The sequence below is a fragment of the Gossypium hirsutum genome, chromosome D13 (genome assembly GCF_007990345.1).
Source record: "Gossypium hirsutum isolate 1008001.06 chromosome D13, Gossypium_hirsutum_v2.1, whole genome shotgun sequence".
NCBI classification, from domain to species: Eukaryota; Viridiplantae; Streptophyta; class Magnoliopsida; order Malvales; family Malvaceae; genus Gossypium; species Gossypium hirsutum.
Window position 1 is genome coordinate 7048236 of NC_053449.1, and position 16668 is coordinate 7064903.

At 34.6% G+C, this 16668-nt stretch overlaps 1 non-coding gene across 1 annotated transcript; it reads right to left on the reverse strand.

The window, feature by feature from the left end:
* Positions 1–6219: 6219 nt before the first annotated feature.
* Positions 6220–6326, reverse strand: LOC121225956 (small nucleolar RNA R71). The gene has a single exon (XR_005923859.1). It is a non-coding gene; the product is annotated as a small nucleolar RNA R71 (small nucleolar RNA).
* Positions 6327–16668: the final 10342 nt, after the last annotated feature.

Sequence of the window (16668 nt, forward strand, 5' to 3'; positions counted from 1 at the left end):
TTTGCAATGCGGTTGTGAATGATATATATATTGTATGCATGTTCATGTAACTAGTAGTAGAATTTGATAAACCAATGAGATGGATGAAATAGGTAAGTTTATGTATTTGAGTATTTAGGATGTATGTCATGCTTAAAACGTGATATTTGGCTTGAGTTAATTGCTTGCTTGGGATGTATTGAGGTATTAAAATGTTGTGTATAGGGTGATATCATAATGGGTGAGAAAACTGGCCTTAAAATGACTTATTTTTGTCCACACAGGCAGAGACACGGGCGTGTGTCTTAGTCCTGTGTGACACACGGCCTGGCACATGAGCGTATAGTCTAGCCGTGTGTCCCCTGCACCTTGAACTTCAAAATAGAATACCCAGGTTTTGACACACGACCTAGCACACGGGCGTGTAGCTTGGCCGTGTGACCCCTGCACCTTGCACACGGCCTAGCACACTAACATGTGGTTAGCCGTGTGACCCAAGTCAGAGAGTTACACGGGTAAGGACACGGGCTGAGACACGACCGTGTGCCTCATATGAAATGTCCACACGGCCTAAGACATGGGCGTGTCTCCTGGCCATGTGAGCCACACAGCCGCCCACACGGGCATATGTGCTCTACTTCTAAGAAATTTTTTGAGATTTTGGAAAAAAATCCCCTGAGTACCCAGTTTAATTTCGATTCACTTCAAAGGTGAATATTCGGCCTTGAGGGTCCATCTAAGGGACAATATGAGTGTTATATGATTGATTCTTAATATGTGTAACAAAGGTTGGGAAATTTCTGTATTTAATTCTTAAAGTTTGATAATGCTCCATAACCCTATTTCGGTGATGAATAAGGGCTAGGGGTGATACATTTAGTGGTATCAGAGCTTCGATTTAGCCAATTCTCGAAATGAATGTAGTGTGTAAAATTCTAGAAATACATGCCATATAAATCTGTGATAGTGTGATGTGTATGATCCGATCTAACCCTTATTTTTCTTATAGATTGTAAAGATGTTAGAACGATCTGAACATGCTAATAACAATGAAGTCAATAGTAAAGCACATACATCTGAACATGGGACAAGCAATAACATCCCAATTCCTCCGGCTTAAGAACAAGAACTTAAAAATATGTTTTATGGGTTTATGAATCAGTGGTTTAATGAATTTATGCAATAGAGAAATCAGGCTCAACAACCTCCTCCCCCTACTACACCATCTGAAGTGCCTCTGGTTACACCTCCACCTCATCCAATAATTGAATGTAGTAAGCGTACTCCTATAGAAAAACTTAGAAAGTTTGGACCCGAAGAATTTCTAGGTAGGCCAGATGATGATCTAGTCAAAACTGAATATTGGCTATAGAATATAGTAAGAGTTTTTGAAGAAATAGCTTGTTCCCCAGATGATTATTTGAGATGTGTTGTTTCCTTACTGAAAGAGGAAGCATATAATTGGTGGATGACTATAGTGGTTGTGGTGCCGAAAGAGAAAATCACTTGGGAATTCTTTTAGAGTGAATTTAAAAAGAAATATGTCGACAAGAGGTATTTAGACAAAAAGAAGAGGGAATTCCTTGATTTGCGACAAGGTAATTGATCGGTAGCCGAGTATTAAAGTTTTGTTAAAAAATTTTATCGTTTCGATAGTTAATAAATTAAAAAGGACTAAATTGAAAAATCTGCAAAACTTGGTAAAGTGATTAAATAGCATAAATGGTAAATAAGGGAGGACTAAAAGGGAAATTAGACACCAAAGGAATGGCTAAGGTGGCATAAGTAGAAAAAATCTTGGAATTAGGTAATTTAAGGGCAAAATTGTAAATTTTATGAAATTAACTTAAATAAATTGAATTCTAAACTTTTCTAGGCTATTCTTCTTCTAATTTTCAGTCCAAAAAGGCCATTGAAGGTCCTCTAAGCTGGTTTTTCATATTTTTTTATCATGTGAATTCAATTCTTGATCTTTTCTTGTAATTTTTGTATTTTTAATATTTTTACAATTAGGTCCAACTATCTAATTCATTAGTTTTTGATTCTATGGGTAATTTTGAAAGTTACCATTGATGAGTTCTGGATGTTTATGATGAATTAACATGAATTTTAAGTTTTAATTTTGTTATATGATGATTTTATCAAGTAATTTCAATAGAAATTCATTTTAGGACCAAATTGTAAATAAGATTAAATCTTAGGGTTTGGTATTAAAGTATGTTTATTAAAGGTTGTGTAATAGCTTATAATATTTAGATAAAGTGTTAATTAATAAGAATTAGTTCATTTGATAAGTTATTTAGTGAGGGACTAAATTGCAAAAATTATAAAAGTTAGGGTAATTGTGTAATTTTATAATTTGAAGGGTATAAAATGTGATGTGGTTTGAAATTGAAATATATGCTAATGAATTAAAAATTTTACATTCTATATCAAGAGCTCGTAGATTAACGAGAAAAAAGGAAATTAGCCGAGTAGTCTCTGAACTACTACCAATTTTACAATCCAACCCAGGTAAGTTCATATGGTTAGAATTTAATGATTATTTTTTAATTTAGGAATGGTATAATGTATTTATTCATATTTTTTTGTTGAAATTAAGATTATTGTAAAAGTATGAAAATTGAATTGAATGTTTACAATGAGTAGAATGCAGGATTGAGTATGATCGTTCCGTGGCAAAGAATGAATTGATAGATAAGACCATAGTTTGTCCATGGAAATTTTTAAATGTAAGACTATAGCTGGGCTATGGCATTTTAATGAAAAGACCATAATTGGGTTATGACACCTTGAACGTAAGACCATGGTTAGACCATGGTAGTATATATATATAAGACCATAGCTGGGCTATGGCATTCTGATGATAAGACCATAACTGGGTTATGGCACTACAAATGTAAGACCATAGTTGGAATATGGAACAAAAAGAATGATGTACTTATATCCGTAAGCCGTTCTTCGATTCAGAAAGAAATGGTAAAAGACTTATTTGATTGAATTGAAAGATTTATAGATTATTATTGATATTGATCTGAAGGAAGTGTGTTTATTTATTATATTGTAATTGACAGGGATAGATGTATGGTTTATTTACAATTTAATTTATTATATTAAGTTCGGTAAGATCAATGTTTAACCTATTAAACTTACTAAGCTTCATTAAGCTTACTCGTGTTGTTTAATGTTCTTATAGATTAACGTGTAGTCAGAAGATCAGGTCAACACATCAAGCTACACTATCCAGTTTAATCCGGTAGTTTTTTGCAATGTAAATTTTGGTTTATATAGCATGTATAGGGTTGAATTAGCAATGATATAATCTAAAATGTGGTTTTGAATGATATATATTGTATGTATGTGCATGTAACTAGTAGTAGAATTTGATAAACCAATGAGATGGATGAAATAGGTAAGTTTAAGTATTTGAGTATTTAGGATGTATGTCATGCTTAAAACGTGATATTTGGCTTGAATTAATTGCTTGTTTGGGATGTATTGAGGTATTAAAATGTTGTGTATAGGGTGATATCATAATGGGCGAGAAAAATGGCCTTAAAATTACCTATATTCGTCCATACGGGCAGAGACACGGGCGTGTGTCTTAGTCCTATGTGACGGCCTGGCACATCAGCCTATAGTCTAGCCGTGTGTCCCCTGCACCTTGAACTTCAAAATATAATACCCAAGTTTTTACACACGACTTAGCACACGGGCGTGTGGCTTGGCCGTGTGACCCCTACACCTTACACACGGCCTAGCACACGGGCGTGTGGTTAGCCGTGTGACCCAAGTTAGAGAGTTACACGGGTAAGGACACAGGCTGGGACACAGTCATGTGCCTCATATCAAACACCCACACGGCCTAAGACACGGGCGTGTCTCACACGGCCGGCCACACGAGCGTACGTCCCCTATTTCTAAAATTTTTTTTGAGATTTTGGGAAAAATTCCCTAAGTACCCGTTTTAATCCCGATTCACTTCTAAGATATATATTGGGCCTCGAGGGTCCATCTAAGGGACAATATGAGTGTTATATGATTGATTCTTAATATGTGTTACAAAGGTTGGGAAATGTCCGTATTTAATTTGTAAAGTTTGGTAATGCTCCGTAACCCTATTCTGGTGATGGATAAGGGTTAGGGGTGTTACATCTTGTCCAAACTCTCTACTGCTTTTGGTTTCTTCAATATCTCTTCCCTCCTAGCATCCAAACTATCTAAATCCAAAACCTGATTCTCCTACCTTGCTTGCTGCGAACTTTGTCCCTTTTGTACATGTTCGCGTGTTTGCTTCATTTATAGTATGTGGCACTACCCAGACGTTCGCTGATCAGACTACATGAACCCTACCCATGTTCTTGTAGGGAACTTAATCTTCATGTAGGAAGTTGCTATCATCATCTTAGCCATTCTCATTATGAGACATCCAAAAATAGCATTGTGTGCCATGCGGTGGTCAACCATAAAGAAGTAGACATACTCTGTTGTGGTATGTTCACCACCCCCAAGGTAACAGGAAAAGTAATACAACCCTTTACCTCAACAGGGTGGTTCACAAAGCCATACAACGGGCTCACCTTTTTTAAAGTCTGAACCTTAAAACACAGCAGAAAATGTAACAAAAAGAGGACAATAAGATGAGAAGATCCTAAGGTAAGAGTAAGAGGATTCCATTGAAAGAGGAAGTCATCCTCTCGGCTAACATAGGGCATTGTGCTACTGAAGTGTGGAACAAAGGAAGCTGTTCTTCCGACGTTCTTCCATCATTTCCATCGTCTGCTCTAGTGAATTGATTTGGTTGTAAACGATCGAGTTGGGGTTATTTTGATGATACTTAACTGTTTTAAGTTTTCATGGTATACATCTGATTATTTTTCTTCTCATTTTAATTGTTTGAGTGTAATGCTAAGGAGTAGTCGATGGCATATTATTCTTGTTAAGTTGATTTAATGCATGAAAGGTTAGATTACTTAACTACTATTGAATGGCATGAGTAACATTCAATTATGCTTGCGTCATAAAGAAAGAATTACACATGTTACTATAATAAGACCCTGTATAAGCAAGGACAATAACTTCAGGTTTTACCTTCGAAAGAGGCAGGCCACTTTAGAACTCTTCTGCACAGTAAGTTAATCAAGATGTTGCCATGGCATTATCAACAGTAAAGGTTTATTCTAAATAATCCCAACCTACCACATAAATATCGTAGACGCTATATCTTTATTCTTTGCCGAAGTATCTTTGCCACAACATATTTAGTAGTTATTTATTTATAAAATATTTACATATCACTCTCATATTTTCCATTACATTCCTACTATCCCCTTTGCTATAGCATTTCCAGTTATTTACTAATTCCAGATATTACTTATCATTGCGTATTTACTTTAGTTTTGCCATAACATTTCATTCAATCGTTTTGTCATAGTATTAACCTGACTTTATTAAAATAACTTGACCAACTTTGTGCCTCAATCTGATTCTTGTGGGAACGATACTGACTCATCACTTTATTACTTGAACAGACGTGTATACTTGCACAAAAACCGCACACCATTTTACACACGACAAGTTTTTGGCGCCATTGTCGGGGATCGACAATTTGGTGAAATTGGTATAGTAATTTTACTTACTTTCATTAGCTTTATCTAATTTAGTTATCTTTAACTCTTATAGGTTTGCCATTTTTGCATGAGAAGAGGCGTTACTGTCAACACAGAATATCTTTTTGATCTAGAGATTGACAGAACTTTGAGGAGAAATAGAAAAGAATTAAGAAGAATGGCTGGAAACAAGAATGATCTCAATGGCAATCCAAATAAGCGCAATGAAAATCCTCCCATTAGACGTCTGGCTAATGATCGAGATAGGCCAATCAGAGAGCATGTTGTCCCAATGATGAATGATTTGAATCCAGGGATAGTTAGACCAAATATATAAGCTCAGCAATTTGAATTGAAACCAGTAATGTTCTAAATGTTACAAACCGTAGGACAATTTTGTAGACTCGCCACTGAAGACCCACGGTTACATTTAAGACTCTTTTTAAAAGTATGTGATTCATTCAAACAATAAGGTGTTCCTAATGACGCCTTGAGACTTAAGCTATTCCTATATTCTTTAAGAGATCGTTCCAGGGCATGGTTATATGTTTTGCCGTCGAGAACAGTGGCATCATGGAATGACCTTTGCTAGAGATTTCTATTACAGTATTATCCTCCCACTATAAATGCTAAGTTGAGAAATGATATTACATCTTTCTGGCAATTTGAAGATGAGATGCTATATGAAGCTTAGGAACGATTTAAGGAGTTAATCAGAAAATGTCTGATGCATGGATTCCAGCATTGGACTCAAATTGAAATGCTTTACAACGGGTTGAATGTGCACACGAGGATGGTAGTTAATACGTCTGCCAGTGGTACTTTGTTGGACAAAACTTATAATGAAGCATACAAGATTTTGGAAAATATTTCCAACAATGATTATCAGTATCTAATCACGAGAGTTGGGATTGGTAAGAGAGCTGTTGTACTATCGAGCTTGATGCAATCACTTCGTTGATAGCCCAAGTATCCTCTTTAGCTAATATGATTAAAATAATGAGAAATCCAACTGTAATCTAGGAGATGAAATCAGCAGAGCTGTCATGTGTTTATGGTGAATACCATGTGTTTGACGAATGCCCATCAAACCCAGCATCTGTATACTACATGAATAATAACCCCTATTCCAACCCTTACAATGCAGGGTGGAAACAACATCCAAATTTTAGTTGGAATAATCAAGGTGCAGGGGATTTTAACAATGTTGAAAGATAGAATGCCAACAATGCACCGCCTGGTTATAACCATCCTATGCTGAGGCAAAATGTTCAACAGGGTGAAGCATCATCTTTTACTTCTATTGAAGATTTTTTGAAAAAATATATGGCCAAGAATGATGTTGTAATTCAGAGTCAAGCTGCATCTCTCTGAGTTCTTGAGAATCAAGTGGGGCAAATAACTAATGCTTTGAATTCAAGGTCACAAGGATCATTGCCAAGTGATATCAAAAATTCAAGAACACAAGGGAATGAGTAGTGTAAAGTCATCACTCTCAGAAGCGAAACTCAGCTAGATGATGTTCTTCAAAATGTCACCACATAAGAAGACGACTCAAGATGTGACCAGGTAAAAATCCTAGAGCCATCTGAAAGACATACTACACTTGAAAATGGTAAGTAGAAGAATGTTGTGGCAAAATCAGATCATGTTGCCAAAAAAATACAACGGCAGAGGAGGACACAAAATTTAACCATGAAAATAATTTGGATCGTCTAAAAAGCACACTACAATTAAAAAGGTAAAACAACAACATGCCGTAAAAAATCAAATCACTTTGCTAGTGAAAATGCCACAGTAAAATGATATCAGCAACCTGAAGGACAACCACCTCTACAATTTCCTCAAAGATACCACAATTGTAAGCAAAAGGCCCAGTTCAAAAGATTTTTAGATGTTTTGAAGCATCTATATATTAACATACAACTAGTAGAAGCTTTAAAGCAAATTCCCAATCATGTAAAATTCATGAAAGATACTGTCGAAGAAGCATAGGTTGGGAGAATTTGAAACTGTTCCTCTCACTGTAGGGTGCACACCATTATTGATAAACAAACTACCTCTAAAGTTGAAGGACCCTGAGAGTTTCACTATCCCATGTTTCATTGGAAATCATTATGTTGGTAAGGCATTATGTGATTTAGGAGCGAGTGTAAATTTAATGCCTATGTCTATTTTTAGGAAGCTAGGAATTGGGAAAGCAAGACCTGCTACGATGAGTTTACAATTGGTTGATTGATCCTATGCCCATCTGGAAGGTAAAATTGAAGACGTATTGGTAAGGGTAGTTAAATTTATCTTTCTTACAGATTTTCTTATTCTAGAATGTGAAGCTGACCATGACGTGCCAATTACTCTTGAAAAACCTTTTCTTATTATTGGGTGGACTTTAATTGATGTGCAGAAAAGTGAATTAACCATGAGGATAAATGATTAGTAGATCACATTCAATGTATTTAATGCTTTAAAATGTGCTGATGAGAATGAAGAATGCCAAGCCGTTGACTTGATAGACATAATAGTGGAGGAAGAAGTCACAAGATTTTGCCACAACAATTCTGATATTAACAAAGAATCAGTTTAGCAGAGTAATGCAGTAAGTTTTGAGGAACTTAAGCAGTTTGTGGTTAAATTGGAGGAGAAGTTTGAATCATTGGATTTATTAGATCACTCTTCTATAAAAAAAACCTCCCAACAGTGTTAAGGGTATGAGAAGTTTTTTTAGGACATGTAGTATTTTATAGAAGACTCATTAAGAATTTTTCAAAGATATCTAAACCATTGTGTAACACCCCAAATCCTGTCTAGACGTTACAGTCGGATCTGGCATGTTACATTGAAGTGTCTTTCGAAAGATTGGACTCATTGGTAAAAGTTTGTTTCAAGGTTTAAAAACCCCGTAATTATTATTTAACAAACCATCTAGCCAGAACGTTTGCCTTGTTGTCTGCTTTTGATATAAAAGGTTGATCTAAAATCAAGGAAGCTTTTGAAAACTCTAATGTTTTAATTTCGTGTCTTTGAAAATAGTAATTATTTTAAAATTTTGTTATCTCCTAAACTAGCAGTTTAAAATAAGTACGCAAGAGCCTAATTAAAAATTTAAACAAACTTAAAGGTCTTATTACATAAACAAAACCCAATATAAACATTAAATTTAAATGAAAGCAAATGTAGAACTACTGCAGTTGTGTGGCCACCTCCGAGTCCCTCGCAGCACCGGTCCCTAAGATTGGGGATTACCTATGAGACAAACAGGGGGTGAGTTTATGAAAACTCAATGTGTAATCCCCTAACAAGCAAACAGTCAATTAAACAGTAGATAAATACAGTTTGGGCCTGAGCCCGTTACAGTAACAGTCTAGTTCAATGTGGGCCTAAGCCATTTCCCGTAACAGTAAATGATTGGGCTTGGGCCCATCACAATGCTAATAATCAGTAGGGCATTTGCCCAATTTCAGTAATATATCAGTGGGGCCTTAGCCCATAACAGTAACAGATATTAGTCATGCGGTGAACAGTATGTAATATCATTAATCGATGCAGTAACAGTACAAAATCAGTAATCAGTGCAGATATCCAGTTAGAAATCCTACCCAATCCAGCCTCTACACACCACTCCGTCCAGCCAAACACACCATCTGGGGATAAAATCGACCCACCCAACCAGACACACCAAGATTAGCACCGGTTGCAGCACTAAACAGTATTGCAGCAAAACTGCCAGTAAAATAAATGACATATAGCCATCAGTAGGTCCATAGTCGTCTTGGGCGAAACATGCAACCTTATCAATACGGTACACTTCCTCTAAATATAGCAACCCATCCCCATGTAATATATCGTGACATAATATCATACGTTTATGCAAAATGTCATGCTCAATCATAGTCATACATATCATAGAGCAAATCAGTCATACATAACATAAAGCCATAATAGTTATTTCATCTCCTAAGGGTATAACAGTCATTTTACCCTATGGGGGTATTTCGGTCATTTTACCCTATGAGGGTATTTCGGTCATTTTATCCTATGGGGTTATTTCAGTCATTTTACCCTATGAGGGTATTTCGGTTATTTTACCCTATGAGGGTATTTCGATCATTTTACTCTATTGAGGTATTTCAGTCATTCTACCCTATGGGGGTATTTCGATCATTCTACCCCATAGGGTATTTTAGTCATTTTACCCTATGGGGTTTTTTGGTAATTTTACCCTATGGGGTATTTCAATCATTCTACCCTATAGGGGTATTTCGGTTATTTTACCTTATGGAGGTATTTTGGTTATTTTACCTTATTGGGGTATTTCAGTCATTTTACCCTATGGGGGTATTTTAGTTATTTTACCCTATGGCGGTATTTTGGTCGCCTCGAGCGACTCAGGTGATCTAAATGGTCATAACAGTGTAAATGGGCCCAAGGTCCATTACTCAACCCAAGTGGGCCCACACGCTCGTCCAGCCTAGATTTTGACACGGCTTTGAGATTTATATAGCCTAGTCCAGCATTTGCCATAAATCATGGATTTCATCCGTGTGGGGCCCACGAGCCCATTTCAACCCAACGTGCCCATTACGGCCTAAGCTCGTGAAAATGCTCATGGAGGCCCCTACAGTCTATCACCAATGATTCGCAGGTTTGACTTACCACACGAGCGATTGCACGCTCGTGTGGTCTCAAAAGTCGTATTTCAGCTTTTGCCGTTTTACATTTTCAATTGGATGGTTACACACCTGATGTGATTTGCAGATTCCCTTCCTTCCAAACACTCTTATTCCGAAAATCAATGATCATTGTACCCTTGGTTCTCAGGCAATGTCCTAATCGACCTCAACACCACCAGTTAGGAATGGAAGCAATGCAAGCTGGAGAAAAAGATGAAAACCTCGCCGATCCCCATCGAGAACAAGGAATAAATGAGATGATATATATATATATATCTCCACAACAACAATGTCCCCAAATCCCAATATTCTCTCCTCAAATATCTCCAAATATCCCTCCTCAATTTTTTCTATGACCAGTTCAGACTTCATTTAGCAGTATTTCAATCCAACTCTACCACCCACACGAATTAGGCAGCAAAATAAATACTCCCTTTTTGATGTGCCACCACTCGAACCTTAGATCCCATGTACACTCCACACGCCCCTTACCACTAGACCAACAACTCCTTTGTATCATATTTTAACCACAATAATTTAAGAACCTACTATCTAGATCCAAGGATTTTATTCACTTAAAGTAAAAAAATTTTGCATAAGTCAAGGCTTGAACCCCTAACTTCTTAGACACTTCCAAAAACTCCTAAATCTCTTAACCACTGAAGCAGACATTCATTTATGTCACTTCCTTGCACAATTAAATATTTATGGGTAGTCTCCTATCTGTTCCCTTATTCAAAACCTATTTCTTCTAGGCCCGAAATTTGAGGTGTTACACATTGTGCAGTTTGCTGGAGCAAAACAGACCTTTCAGTTCTGATGAACACTATTTGGTAGCTCACATATATCCTCAGAGAGTTGTTGATGTTAGAGACACAAAAATAGGGTCACATTTAAAGATAATGGACAACGCTTGAAGCACTACTGGGGTGCTCATGTTAAGCAAGACAAGCGATCCATTGACCTCTACGATGTTTGAGTTAGCAGTTATTTTATTTTATTTATTTAATTGTTTTACTTTATTTTTGTCTTTATTTCATGTTGTTTTCATTTCTACTTTTTTTTTGAATAAATAAGCAATTTTTTTTCTAGATTCACAATAACTAATAAACACAGTGCCCGTAAATCCACTCGCAGGGCCAAATGAAGTACCTATACCCTAGTCCAAGCCAGGGAAGTTTCCTTTCCCTATCTAATGCATTTTATTAATTTTTCCATGACATTTCCTATACATATCTATCTTTTTTTTTCTTGTTACATATTGGTATATGCATAAAGGACAATGCATCCCTTAGTTTTAGGGGTGTATTGTGCATCTAGGCTACCCTTTATATTTAGTATGTATGATTATTTTAGTATAGTTAATTTGTTTTGCCATTGCCATGTAACTATCAAAGTACTTTTGTCTATGATAAGTACAGTCTTTACTTATGATGTTAGATGATAAGCTTATATTTTTCGATATACCTAGAATATGTGATAGTGGATTTGGTGAATTTAGCTTAGGTTGCTTGAAAATTGATTCCTAAAAATGAGATGGCCTAATATACATTTTTTTTTGGAATATAGTAAGTATCTTTTAATGAACTTAGGGATTTTTGAATCCAAACATTAGTTATATTGCCACAACATTATTTAAATTAAGGGATAGTAGGCACTCTAATGCTTAGAATTGCTGAGTAGGTCAACACCACTTTGTTTGCTCCATCGTGCTATTGATTAGAAAGGTGAGTTTAAGTAAGAGTGTGTAATAAAGGAAATAAAAAATTAGGGGCATTCCGTTGTAGCAAAAGGGCTGAGTAGCTAAGGAGGTAGTTGTATGCTTCATCCATCTTTTTAGTCAAAAGCCTTACGCTTTACGAGTGACTGTTGATTTAAATTGTGACATGATTAAATATTTGGAAATTTGATTTATGCTCCATTTTGATTGTCAAGTCAAAGAATTTTGTGACATGCTAAATCCCCTAATAATAAAAAAGTGGAAAAAATAATAATAAAAGAAAAAACAAACAAATGTGAAAAATATATTTTGAGTAGGCTTAAAGTAAGTAACTTATGTTTAGGTAACAAATGAACTAGGTAAATTAGGAGATGTTTGCTGTAGGCCAAAAGAGAAAATACATGAGTACTTAGGAAATTTTATTTTTAGGGAAAAAAATTTCCACTACCTTTGTTGAGCAAACCTTTGACACTCGACTGAGTTTTAGAAAAAAGAAAATTGCTGAGAACTGATGTATATGTTGTTCTTCGAATAGCTTAGCAGTATGAGTTGGTTTGGCGCACTGCAAAATGTTTGCATTTATGCATGCATGTATATTTTGCTTGAGGACAAGCAATAACTCAGGTTTAGGGGTGTGATAACTCTTGAAAAGAGTTATATTTCATGCCTTTAGACCTAGCTAATTGCATGTACTTAAGTACATTTAGTTGCACTTTAGGACATTTCATTAGTATTTTTCCTTTAGCATGCATTAGGATCTTGGATTGTGTTTAAATATTATTTGTTACATTTAATTTATTGTGGAAGGGTTGTGTTTGGTGGATTTGCAGAGCTAGGATAAGGAACACGGAATAGAGGAGTGAAGGTTTGCCAGGGCAAAAGGGTGGATAGTTTGCCGACTTGTATGCGTGGCAATTTGTGACTCCGAGAAGATGACCTAGTCAACACTCTAGGCATACCAGTTTTAGCATAATTCTACTTGTACTAAATAAATATACCTAAAAAAGAGGAAGAGATAAATCTTGAGCTGTTGGTTTTATCTTAGAGAAAAAAAATTAAAAAGAGGAAAAAGATCATGAGATAATAAACTGATAACCACCTACCCAAAAGGAAGGGATTTTAAACCAAAAAGAATTTAAAAAAAGAGAAGATAATCTTTGGTTGTGAGATTTACTCTAGGGGGAGCTTATAAACAGGCCAAAAGAGGAATCCCTAAACCAAAGTAGAAAACACAACAAAAAGAGAACAACAAGATGAGTTAAATCTCATTGGGTTAAACCCGACATTCGTCCGTTATTTCCATCATGCTCTCTTGTGAATTGATTTGATTGTAAACGATGCTGATGGTTTGGAATTTTATTTCCCAACCGATGAGTTAAATCTCATCGGGTTGGGGTTATTTTGATGATACTTAATTGTTTTAAGTTTCCATGGTATACATCTGATTATTTTACTGCTCATTTAATTATTTAAGTGCAATGCCTAGGAATAGTCGATGGCATGTTATTCTTGTTAAGTTGATTTAATGTAGGAAAGTTTCGATTACTTAACTAATATTGAATGGCATAAGCAACATTTAAATTATTCTTACGTCATAAAGAAGGAATTACACAGGTTACTATAATAAAACCCTGTATGAGTAGGGACAATAACTTCAAGTTTTGCCCCCGAAAGAGGCAGATCACTTTAATCCTCTTCTGCACAGTAAGTTCATCATGATTTTGCCATGGCATTATCGACATTGAAGGTTGATTCTGAATAATCCCAACTAACCGCTTAAATATCGTAGACATTATATATTTATTCTTTACTGAAGTTTCTTTGCCACAACATATTTAGTAGTTATTTATTTATAAAATACTTATAGATCACTTTCATATTTTCCATTACATTCCTACTATCCCCTTTGCTATAGCATTTCCAGTTATTTACTAATTCCATATATAGCATTTCAAATTATTTACTAATTCCATATATTACTCATCATTGCATATTTACCTTAGTTTTGACATAACATTTCATTCAATCGTTTTGCCATAACAGTAACCCGACTTATTAAAATAACTTGACCAACTTTGTGCCTCAATCTGATCCTCGTGGGAACGACACTCACTCATCACTTTATTTGTAATAGCCCGGTATAGACTCTAGTTGGACAGTGGCTTTGGGACCACGAATCCAAGTCAGAAAAATATTTTAATATTATTTTTCGTGCTTATAGTATGTGAATTGACATGTGTGAAATCTTCGTGAATTAATTTATCCGTTTGTGTGCTTAATTTGTGAAAGGGCTAAATCGCATAAAAAGTAAAACTGCCATTCTCATTGTTAATATGCTAATTTGTTATGATTTGATTTATGGGAAGTCCTTAAAAGGTTAATATACCATTATAAGGTAAGTGGACATTTATGTCCATGAATTAAGTAATTTATATTAAGCTTTTATTAAGGTTAAAATAGAAAAAAGTAAATAACATGATATTAAATAAAATAAAACACAAAATTCCATTCATTTGGCTTTGTTTTTGCCGAAACTTGAAGAACAAAGAAGACGTTTTTGTGTTTTAATTTTTTGGCACATTGGAAGCTAAAATTTGGTATGTGTTTTGCTTGGTTTTTGATAATTTTTACGTTTTTATGATCGTTGCTTAGCATATTACCTAGCCCATGTATTAATTGTTGGAGTTGATGATGAATTTGAGAATTTTTGTTGCTTATAATGTGATGAATTTGTTTTTTGATGATGAAAAATAAATATTTGTTGATAGATTATTAAATTTTGTTAAGTAATTTTTGTTAAAAATCCAAATTAGGGATTTATTTGTGAAATTTGTAAATTTAGGGATTGAAATGCAAAATAAATGAAAGAGATGGTCGGTTAGGGACCCTAGTGAAATTCGGCCAAGCTTGGGTCTGGTGAAATTTTGAATATTTTGTGTTTTGTGAAATAGGGACTAAATTGTGAAAACTATGAAATGTTAGGGGCTAAGACGCAATTTTCCAATTTATGTGTTTTTGGAATAAATTTGAATGAAATGTGCTATTAAATAGCCAAATTTGAATTTATATAGATCAAGAACAAATGAAAACAGAATTAGATTGGGGAAAGTCAAAAGTGGTCGAGTAGTCAATTCCATCCGCTTGTCTTCGTCCAAGGTAACTTCGTAAGTAAATAATTGAGGTTAAATTTAATGTACTTATTTTATACATAGCCGAATCAAAATATGTGTATGTATACTACAATGCCGAATTGTATTTAACATAGGTTGACTAATTACGAGTTTAATTTGATTGAATTACGACATCTGAAAGTTATACGAACCACAAGAATGTTGAAATGTGTTATCGTGTAAGACCATGTCTGGGACATTGGCATCGATTTTAGATTTATGTGTAAGACCATGTCTGGGACATTGACGTCGTATATGATTACGTGTAAGAACCTGTCTGTGACAATGGCATTGATATTTGATTACATGTAAGACCACGTCTAGGACGTTGGCATTGTACGAGCTTTCTGGAGCTATCGAGTATCCTTATTGATTCCGAATGGTTTATTGGGCAATGTCAAGTTACGATCAAGTATGAAAATCTAGTTAAATGGTTCGGGTACGTGCGAATTAAAAAGTTTATGAAAATATGGTAAGTTTAGCACTTGAAACAATGATGTAATTTATGCATGTTATGAAAGGTAATTTATATGTACATGTGACTATTCATATTCGGCCAAATAGAAAATTGTGGTTAATGTTCTTATTATACTTTTTTTGCTTATGACTTACTAAGCTTTCTAAACTTACTTTGTGTGTTCTTTCGGTGTATTATAGATGTTGGAAAGCTAGTTACGAGCTCGGGGATCGTCAAGGAAGTTCATCACACTATCGACCGTTATTTTGGTTTTTTTTTAAAAGCTTGAATTATAGTCCTTTGGCATGTATAGGGTTGTGTTCATTTGGTTAAATTGTGAATTGAGTATATATAGCCTTGCGAATATGGCTTTATGATGTTGTTAATTATGATGTGAATCGTTCATGTATTAAGCTTATTTTGAAAGTAAGCTTTAAGATATATCTTATGTGATGGATGGTCTTATAATACGACTTAAGAAATGAAGTAAATGATGGATGCATTTTGACTTATGATATGTGGTTATAATGTTTTAATAAATTGGAAATGTTTGAATGAATAATTTTTAGTAATTGGTTCTTTATGTATTAGTTAAATTGTTAATAAAGAAATTTTCTTTGGTCAATTGTGAGATAAAATATGGTTTTAAATATGTCTTTACAATTCAACTAATGACATGTAGAAATTATATGTGTTTTGTAATGCCATGTGTATTTGACTAAATTAATATGGTTTTATTGTTGGTTAAGTGATTGATTAAGTGATGATGAAAATTAGTATAATATTGGATGATATATATATATTAGTATGAAATGCGCATGAATTGGTATGTCTTTGGCTGGAATTTTTGTGTTAGATAATGCTTTGTAAATATATATGTTGTCTAATTTTGGTATGTTTGGTTTAGGTAAAAATATATTTCGAATTGGTTGCATTATTATGGTCCAAATTGGGTATAGTTTGGATGTGTATTAGCTATTTATTTGAATGAGATAAATAGTATAGAAATGTATTGTTAAAATGACATGTTAAATAATTAGCTAGTGGAATATATATACACAAA